Below are 10,338 nucleotides of genomic sequence, written 5' to 3'. Positions count from 1 at the left end.
GGTTCACCAATGTTACTTAATTTGGAAGTCCCGGAAACTGAGTTAGCTGCGCGATTGACTGACAGGGAGGCTGGGTACAGCGGAATACCCAGGGACAAATCTTGCCGGGATATTACAAAAGCGAAAGAAAACACTACACCAGGATTTGTTAGGGACCTTTAGTCGAAGGTAAATATGTTACTTTGTTGGTTAGTTTGTTTTCAACCGACTGTAATGTTTTTGACGAGATGGGAACCGGAGGGAGTGGTGCAGGAAGGTGGGGGCCAGGGCAGTACGTTTGTAGCTGGCTCAGCCTCATTGAAACGCGTGCGGTTATTCTATTCGCTGTGTTGGCAGGAGAAAAGAAGACACCGATAACCACAAAGGTCTGAACAATCGCCCTTTTCATATTCTTTGTGTGCGGTCTGTGTGTCTTGTGTTTGTGTTTTTTTATGGCTAGTTACATCATTGCGTATTCGCGGCGTTTCAGTGTTTTCCTGAAAACGGGTGAGGCGTCAAACAGGCTACCGTTACTGTTAGACTATAATAATTTCTAACTTTATTTCATAAATGTATGTCGATGTCATTGCAATTGGTGTATGTGATGACAACGGTAGCCTATACAATGCAGCATGCCAATGACGCAGGATGAAACTGGAAAGATGACATGTCAACATAGTTGTAGTGTTATTATGGTGTAATGTGTGGCGCCGAGTCCATAATCGCTTTTAGTATGCCTATGTTATGTGATGTTAATGTCATACCTCTCATACCTACTTTCTATGTGATGTGAGGACACATAAACACAACATACTATACTTCTCACACAGAATCAGTGCACCTGTGTCACACCAACCTTGAATGAACCTTTTCGGGAACACTATGAATGTTGACACAGTTTAATGCTGTCCAAAACAGTATGAGCCTCACAAAGATTGATGTCTAGAAATATTATTTCACTGACTGACAATTTTTCAATTCTCACATGTAAGCCTTTCTGATTATTTTCATATTCTCAAATGTACTATTCATAAGCCCTGTAACTATGAGAGTTTCCAGATCTCCAGGTAGAAGGCCCATCATCATGTCTAAGAAATAGATGGTCCATAACCCAGAGACCTTTGGGGCCTATCAAGCACCAACCATAGAACCTTTAGACTTAGAATAGATGACAGTATATCACCACCACTCACTTGAAGCAGGGGCCCAATATAGCTCTGAGATCAGATACACAGGGCATGGAGTTTATGAGACCCCATGGGGATCTGGGAGTAAAATGCCATTCTCATTTCAGTAGAATAATAACACACCCCCAATGTCTGCTTTCACAGCTGTTGGGTCTAAATCCCTCCCCATTGGTCAGACAATTGTTAGGTGCTTTGTTTGCTATTAAAGCAATATTCCTCCAGTATATAATTCTCTAAATCTCTAACCTCAGGGTTGCGGGTTCAAATCCTGTGCTGGCTCTCCTCCCTCAATCACTGTATACAAATAACTTATTGTAACACTGAATAGCTGGAGTTCAACAGCGAAAGAGCTAAAAATGTCATTCTCCATGCAATTTCGATCGCCATGGATTCTTTGGCCAACTCACAGTGGTGAAGAGATGCTAATCAAGTCATACTGTGCCAGATTCTAGCTGTTGCTTTCACTCAATTTTCAATTTTAATGTTTTCAACATATCTTCCAGGGAAAACTAATTATGAATATGGCTTGGGAAAATAGTGTCAGACTGTACTCTGTTCAATAGCACGTTGCAAGGCTTGTCAAATGTTTTATTTCAAACAAAGCACATCTTGATATTTTGGAATAAATAGGATTTTAATTTGATCACCATGTGGTTGCAAGAAGTGTAAACTTGTGGTGTATTTAAGCTTTAAAAAAATTACAACTTAATTTGCCCTAACAATAAATGTGTCACCCCCTAAACAAATATCCATAATTCACATAATAATTCACATTTCCTGTTGCTGAAGGATTCTTTTCCTGATGTGAGAAACTGGTCAAATTAAGATCCTACATCTGTACACTCTTTGATCAGATATTCAGTGTTATGTATGCCAGTGAGCACTGGTCTAAGATCAGCTTTCCCTACATTTGACCTTATCTCACCCATTGGAAGCACAAAAACGGACTCAAGATCAGTACTTAGAACACCTCCACCTATCAGTCATTACCCTACACAGTCCATATACACTGCTCAAAAAAATAAAGGGAACACTTAAACAACACAATGTAACTCCAAGTCAATCACACTTCTTTGAAATCAAACTGTCCACTTAGGAAGCAACACTGATTGACAATAAATTTCACATGCTGTTGTGCAAATGGAATAGACAACAGGTGGAAATTATAGGCAATTAGCAAGACACCCCCAATAAAGGAGTGGTTCTGCAGGTGGTGACCACAGACCACTTCTCAGTTCCTATGCTTCCTGGCTGATGTTTTGGTCACTTTTGAATGCTGGCGGTGCTTTCACTCTAGTGGTAGCATGAGACAGAGTCTACAACCCACACAAGTGGCTCAGGTAGTGCAGCTCATCCAGGATGGCACATCAATGCAAGCTGTGGCAAGAAGGTTTGCTGTGTCTGTCAGCGTAGTGTCCAGAGCATGGAGGCGCTACCAGGAGACAGGCCAGTACATCAGGAGACGTGGAGGAGGCCGTAGGAAGGCAACAACCCAGCAGCAGGACCGCTACCTCCGCCTTTGTGCAAGGAGGAGCAGGAGGAGCACTGCCAGAGCCCTGCAAAATTACCTCCAGCAGGCCACAAATGTGCATGTGTCTGCTCAAACGGTCAGAAAAAGACTCCATGAGGGTGGTATGAGGGCCCGACGTCCACAGGTGGGGGTTGTGCTTACAGCCCAACACCGTGCAGGACGTTTGGCATTTGCCAGAAAACACCAAGATTGGCAAATTCGCCACTGGCACCCTGTGCTCTTCACAGATGAAAGCAGGTTCACACTGAGCACGTGACAGACGTGACAGAGTCTGGAGACGCCGTGGAGAACGTTCTGCTGCCTGCAACATCCTCCAGCATGACCGGTTTGGCGGTGGGTCAGTCATGGTGTGGGGTGGCATTTCTTTGGGGGGCCGCACAGCCCTCCATGTGCTCGCCAGAGGTAGCCTGACTGCCATTAGGTACCGAGATGAGACCCTCAGACCCCTTGTGAGACTATATGCTGGTGCGGTTGGCCCTGGGTTCCTCCTAATGCAAGACAATGCTAGACCTCATGTGGCTGGAGTGTGTCAGCAGTTCCTGCAAGAGGAAGGCATTGATGCTATGGACTGGCCCGCCCGTTCCCCAGACCTGAATCCAATTGAGCACATCTGGGACATCATGTCTCGCTCCATCCACCAACGCCACTTTGCACCACAGACTGTCCAGGAGTTGGTGGCTGCTTTAGTCCACGTCTGGGAGGAGATCCCTCAGGAGACCATCCGCCACCTCATCAGGAGCATGCCCAGGCGTTGTAGGGAGGTCATAGAGGCACGTGGAGGCCACACACACTACTGAGCCTCATTTTGACTTGTTTTAAGGACATTACATCAAAGTTGGATCAGCATGTAGTGTGGTTTTCCACTTCAATTTTGAGTGTGACTCCAAATCCAGACCTCCATGGGTTGATAAATTGGATTTCCATTGATTATTTTTGTGTGATTTTGTTGTCAGCACATTCAACTATGTAAAGAAAAAAGTATTTAATAAGATTCTTTCTTTCATTCAGATCTAGGATGTGTTGTTTAAGTGTTCCCTTTATTTTTTTGAGCAGTATATATACACAGTTGAAGTCGGAAGTTTACATACACCTTAGCTAAATACATTTAAACTCAGGTTTTCAGAATTCCTGACATTTAATCCTAGTAAAAATTCCCTGTCTTAGGTCAGTTAAGATCACCACTTTATTTTAAGAATGTGAAATGTCAGAATAATAGTAGAGAGAATGATTTATTTCAGCTTTTATTTTTTTCATCACATTCCCAGTGGGTCAGAAGTTTACATACACTCAATTAGTATTTGGTAGCATTGCCTTCAAATTGTTTAACTTGGGTCAAACGTTTTGGGTAGCCTTCCACAAGCTTCCCACAATAAGTTGGGTGAATTTTGGCCCATTCCGCCTGACAGAGCTGGTGTAACTGAGTCAGGTTTGTAGGCCTCCTTGCTCGCACACGCTTTTTCAGTTCTGCCCACAAATTTTCTATTGGATTGTGGTCAGGGCTTTGTGATGGCCACTCCAATACCTTGACTTTGTTGTCCTTAAGCCATTTTGCCACAACTTTGGAAGTTTGCTTGGGGTCATTGTCCATTTGGAAGACCCATTTGCGACCAATCTTTAACTTCCTGACTGATGTCTTGAGATGTTGCTTCAATATATCCACATCAATTTTCCTTCCTCATGACGCCACCTATTTTGTGAAGTGCACCAGTCCCTCCTGCAGCAAAGCACCCCCACAACATGATGCTGCCACCCTGTGCTTCACAGTTGGGATGGTGTTCTTTGGCTTGCAAGCCTCCCCCTTTTTCCTCCAAACATAACGATGGTCATTATGGCCAAACAGTTCAGACCAGAGGACATTTCTCCAAAAAATACGATCTTTGTCCCCATGTGCAGTTGCAAACCGTAGTCTGGCTTTTTTTATGGCGGTTTTGTAGCAGTGGCTTCTTCCTTGCTGAGCGGCCTTTCAGGTTATGTCGATATAGGACTCATTTTACTGTGGATATAGATACCTTTGTACCCGTTTCCTCCAGCATCTTCACAAGGTCCTTTGCTGTTGTTCTGGGATTGATTTGCACTTTTCTCACCAAAATACGTTCATCTCTAGGAGACAGAACGCGTCTCCTTCCTGAGCTGTATGATGCCTGCGTGGTCCCATGGTGTTTATACTAGCGTACCATTGTTTGTACAGATGAACGTGGTACCTTCAGGCGTTTGCAAATTGCTCCCAAGGATGAACCAGGGCTCCAATTATTTTCTGAGGTCTTGGCTGATTTCTTTTGATTTTTCCATGATGTCAAGCAAAGAGGCACTGAGTTTGAAGGTAGGCCTTGAAATACATCCACAGACACACGTCCAATTGACTCAAACAATGTCAATTAGCCTATCAGAAGCTTATAAAGCCATGACATCATTCTCTGGAATTTTCCAAGCTGTTTAAAGGCACAGTCAACTTAGTGTATGTCAACTTCTGACCCACTAGAATTGCGATACAGTGAATGATAAGTTAAATAATCTGTCTGTTAACAATTGTTGGAAAAATTACTTGTGTCATGCACAAAGCTTGTTAACAAGAAATGTGTGGAGTGGTTGAAAAACGAGTTTTAATGACTCCAACCTAAGTATATGTAAACTTCCGACTTCAACTGTATATTTTAAGGAGTCACTTTGATGAAGTTACATTGCCATAACACATTAGTTTTCAACAATATATAATATATATATATATAACAAGATATATTTATCTTTCAACTTACACTGTCTTCCAAGGGTGTCTGAATATCTCTCAAACATCCAGTTTGAAGACCTCAAACCAAATCTTAAACAGACTCTTTAGGGCCCTGTACTGTCTGGCAGCCCACATAAATATACAGTGAAGCCCATGTTAGACATTTGGCACTGCTGAGAGAATTCTCTAGTGTAATTAACAGATTACGCCCAGGCTGCACCTCCCATCCACCACCAATGAGTTAGTGAACTCACAGGACTGCTGGTTTGAGTCCTGCTGCAGGCTATAGCTCACTGATGAATGCTAGCTGCTAGGTCCTATTGTAGCAGATGTCCTAATATTTCTATAGTTCATAATTCCTTTCTTTTATTTTTAAATTTGTGTGTATTGTTAGATACTACTGCACTGTTAGAGCTAGGAATGCAAGCATTTTGCTACACCCGTAAGAACATCTGCTCAACATGTATGCGACCAATACGATTTGATTTGATTTTAGCTAGGAGGAAGGCCGAGGCATTGGTCTGAAACCCTGTTCTGCTTCTTATTTAAGTACCGGTGAGGGATGTTAATATGTTGAAGTGCAGGGGATGTCGGGAGACACAGCACAGCTCCTTCTTTGCTCATCTGGACTGAACTTGACTGTCCTGTGACAAGTGTAGAAGTGTGAGTGTTTGTGTGTCTGTCATTCTGTTCTGTGTGCATTGACCAATTTTGCATTAACTCTTTTGACTCATCACATACACTGCTGCTACTGTTTATTATTTATCCTTTTGCTTAGTCAGTCACTTTATCCTATATGTACATACACTATATAAACAAAAGTGTGTGAACACCCCATAGTTAGTGGATTCGGATATTTCAGCCACACTTGTTGCTGACAGGTGTATAAAATCGAGCACACCGCCATGCAATCTCCATAGACAAACATTGGCAGTAGAATGGCCTTACTGAAGAGCTCAGTGACTTTTAACGTGGCACCGTCATAGGATGCCACCTTTCCAACAAGTCAGTTTGTCAAATATCTGCCCTGCTAGAGCTGCCCCGGTCAACTGTAAGTGCTGTTATTGTGAAGTGGAAACATCTAGGAGCAACAACGCTCAGCCATGAAGTGGTAGGCCACACAAGCTCACAGAAAGGGACCGCCAAGTGCTGAAGCTCATAAAAATCATCTGTCCTCGGTTGCAACACTCACACAAGCCTAAGTTAACCATGCGCAATGCCAAGTGTCGGCTGGAGTGGTGTAAAGCTCGCCGACTATGGAGCAGTGGAAACGCATTCTCTGGAGTGATGAATCACGCGTCACCATCTGGCAGTCTGACTGACAAATCAGGGTTTGGCGGAATGATGCAAAGAGCACCTACCTCAACCCCACTGAACACCTTTGGGATGACCTCACTAACCTCACTAATGCTCTTGTGGCTGAATGGAGCATGTCACCGCAGGAATGTTCCAAAATCTAGTGGAAAGCCTTCCCAGAAGAGTGGAAGCTGTTATAGCAGCAAAGAGAGGACCAACTCCATATTAATGCCCATGATCTTGGAATGAGACAATCAGGTGTCCACATACTTTTGGTCATGTAGTGTATCTACCTCAATTACCTCGTACCCCTACACATCAACACTATACTGGTACCTCGTATATATAGCCAAGTTATCGTCAACTCAGTACTGGTACTCCCTGTATATAGCCATGTTATCATCAACTCAGTACTGGTACTCCCTGTATATAACCATGTTATCATCAACTCAGTACTGGTACTCCCTGTATATAACCATGTTATCATCAACTCAGTACTGGTACTCCCTGTATATAGCCATGTTATCATCAACTCAGTACTGGTACTCCCTGTATATAGCCATGTCATCATCAACTCAGTACTGGTACTCCCTGTATATAGCCATGTTATCATCAACTCAGTACTGGTACTCCCTGTATATAGCCATGTTATCATCAACTCAGTACTGGTACTCCCTGTATATAGCCATGTTATCATCAACTCAGTACTGGTACTCCCTGTATATAGCCATGTTATCATCAACTCAGTACTGGTACTCCCTGTGTATATAGCCATGTTATCATCAACTCAGTACTGGTACTCCCTGTATATAGCCATTTTATCATCAACTCAGTACTGGTACTCCCTGTATATAGCCATGTTATCATCAACTCAGTACTGGTACTCTCTGTGTATAGCCATGTTATCATCAACTCAGTACTGGTACTCCCTGTATATAGCCATGTTATCATTAACTCAGTACGGGTACTCCCTGTATATAGCCATGTTATCATCAACTCAGTACTGGTACTCCCTGTATATAGCCATGTTATCATCAACTCAGTACTGGTACTCCCTGTATATAGCCATGTTATCATCAACTCAGTACTGGTACTCCCTGTATATAGCCATGTTATCATCAACTCAGTACTGGTACTCCCTGTATATAGCCATGTTATCATTAACTCAGTACTGGTACTCCCTGTGTATAGCCATGTTATCATTAACTCAGTACTGGTACTCCCTGTGTATAGCCATGTTATCATCAACTCAGTACTGGTACTCCCTGTATATAGCCATGTTATCATCAACTCAGTACTGGTACTCCCTGTATATAGCCATGTTATCATTAACTCAGTACTGGTACTCCCTGTATATAGCCATGTTATCATCAACTCAGTACTGGTACTCCCTGTATATAGCCATGTTATCATCAACTCAGTACTGGTACTCCCTGTATATAGCCATGTTATCATCAACTCAGTACTGGTACTCCCTGTATATAGCCATGTTATCATTAACTCAGTACTGGTACTCCCTGTATATAGCCATGTTATCATCAACTCAGTACTGGTACTCCCTGTATATAGCCATGTTATCATTAACTCAGTACTGGTACTCCCTGTGTATAGCCATGTTATCATTAACTCAGTACTGGTACCCCGTTATCGTTACTCATTGTGTAGTTATTCTTTGTGTTATTATTTTTCTATTATTTCTATTTCTTTTCTCTCTGCGTTGTTTGGAAGGGCCCGTAAGTAAGCATTTCACTGTTAGTCTACACCTCTTGTTTACAAAGCATGTGATAAATAACATTTGAAGTGTGTGTATTTGCAATTGTCTTTGTTCATGTTCTCGTGCATGTGTCCTTCTGTTCGTGTGTGTGTGTATGTGTGTGTGTGTATGCGAGTGTTAGAAGGGCTAATAATCCAGTCTCTGTGACAGTGACATCACTGGTGCAGATCCCTGCATGGGGATGGCTTCCTAACGCAGTCAGGCGAATGGCCGGGCCAGTGAGGTCAATCTCCACTGATAACAACCAGATCAGGTGACCAGATTGATAATGTTTTTCCTTGACCAAGAGAGGGAAGAACTTCTGTGAGTCCCAAATGGCACCCTATCCCCAGACCCCTGTATAGTGCACTACTTTTGACCATAGAGTTCTGGTCAAAAATAGTGCACTATACACATCTAGCATAGACCCCACTACGGTAGGCTACACACAAAGGAAAGTATTAAAAGCTGTGTTCTGTTTATTTCAGCCTCACTGCTTTACGTAATAAATTGAATACGCTTGAAATGCACCCTTCTTTCCTTCTATCCTTCTTTCCTTCTAACCTTCCTTGATCACTGGTGTTTGAAGCCTGAATGAATGAAAGTAGAGAAGGAAATGAAAGGTGAAGTAATGTGTACCGTAGTTTTTACTTCTCCTGTTCATTCAGATAACTGATACAGAGGAGAAATAACTGGACAGGGCTGGGTGAACATTTCTATCAAGTCCCAGATCCATCTTCTACACTTGGCCTCCTGTCAATCTCCCTCTACCTTATCTTTGGCTGTGTTCCAAATGGTTCCCTACTCCCTGTATACAGTGGCGATTCTAGACCATTTCAACTGGGGGGGCCAAGCTGGGGCCAGTTGTACTGTTAGAGGGGCCAGTTACATTAGACGTTATTGTTGTCACATAATTTTCTTCACTGCATTGCAGGCATTAACAGGCAAAAGACCATGTTCATAATCATCATCGTTGCCACTGTCTAATAACGGACGATAGCAAAAATGTGTTATGTAAAAAATATTTCATACTCCACATTTAGGGGGGCCACAAGGGGGTCCAAAATTGTTGTCCACTGCCCCCCCCCATCCGAACCGCTAGTGCCTATATTATGCACTACTTTTGACCAGGTTACCATTTAGGACATGGCTCGTATCTTTGTAATGTACACAATGTTCAGATAGATGGCTACATCCTTAGAATAAAGTAAACCCTTACTCTAGCTCTCCACTAAAACCTGACCCCAAACCCTCTTCTGTATCTGTACAAATCATATGTATCTGTAAGCATTATATCATTCTGATGAATAATGACGTGGATGGAGTCAACTGCACTAGAAATAACTTTTGATGTATTCAATCTATTACGTAAAGCAGTGAGGTTGAAATAGACAGAACAGCACACACAGATTTGAATACTTCCCTTTGTGTGTAGCCTACCGTAGTGGGGTCGATGCCTGATTTATAACATCTTGAGTCTTGGAGAATGACACAAGTTTGGAATAAAAACACCTCGAGTGGAATGGGATTCTCGCTTCTTCAGAAGTCTGAAATAAAAGTCAGACAGTATATATTTACTCTGTACTGTCACCTTTGTGACTTAGTTTGTCGACCCCTCTAACAGATATCTTAGCGCTGCCTCTGTTCCTGTCCCTGAATAATCTAATAGCTAGTGACATTCCAGTAGATGGAGCAGCATCCAGCTGAAGGTGTGGCTCTGTGGCTGGGGGCCTGACAACTGAACTGACCCTCCTTCAGTCCTGGGTGCAAATTCTATTCAAAATCTTTCAAGTACTTTTGAGCGTTTGTTGCTCTAGCCTGCCTCGAGTGCCGGATAGTTTACAGGCTACTATTCTATTGGTTCATT

The 10,338-nt window shown here is 42.7% G+C and overlaps 1 protein-coding gene across 2 annotated transcripts in view; it reads left to right on the top strand.

Moving 5' to 3' along the window:
• Positions 1 to 10,338, top strand: part of LOC115173990 (adenylyl cyclase-associated protein 2) — a 68,684-nt gene continuing 58,346 nt past the window's right edge. The window contains exon 1 of one of the 2 annotated variants that reach the window (XM_029732559.1): positions 1 to 168. The gene's annotated coding sequence lies outside the window, so the exon portion shown is untranslated. Of the gene's footprint in view, positions 169 to 264; positions 366 to 10,338 lie in introns of those variants that run through there. The other variant, XM_029732558.1, reaches the window with a different exon arrangement.

This window comes from Salmo trutta, chromosome 34 (assembly GCF_901001165.1).
Source record: "Salmo trutta chromosome 34, fSalTru1.1, whole genome shotgun sequence".
NCBI lineage: Eukaryota > Metazoa > Chordata > Actinopteri > Salmoniformes > Salmonidae > Salmo > Salmo trutta.
Note: the sequence above shows the minus strand (reverse complement) of the source record. Positions and strands in the feature narration are given on the sequence as shown.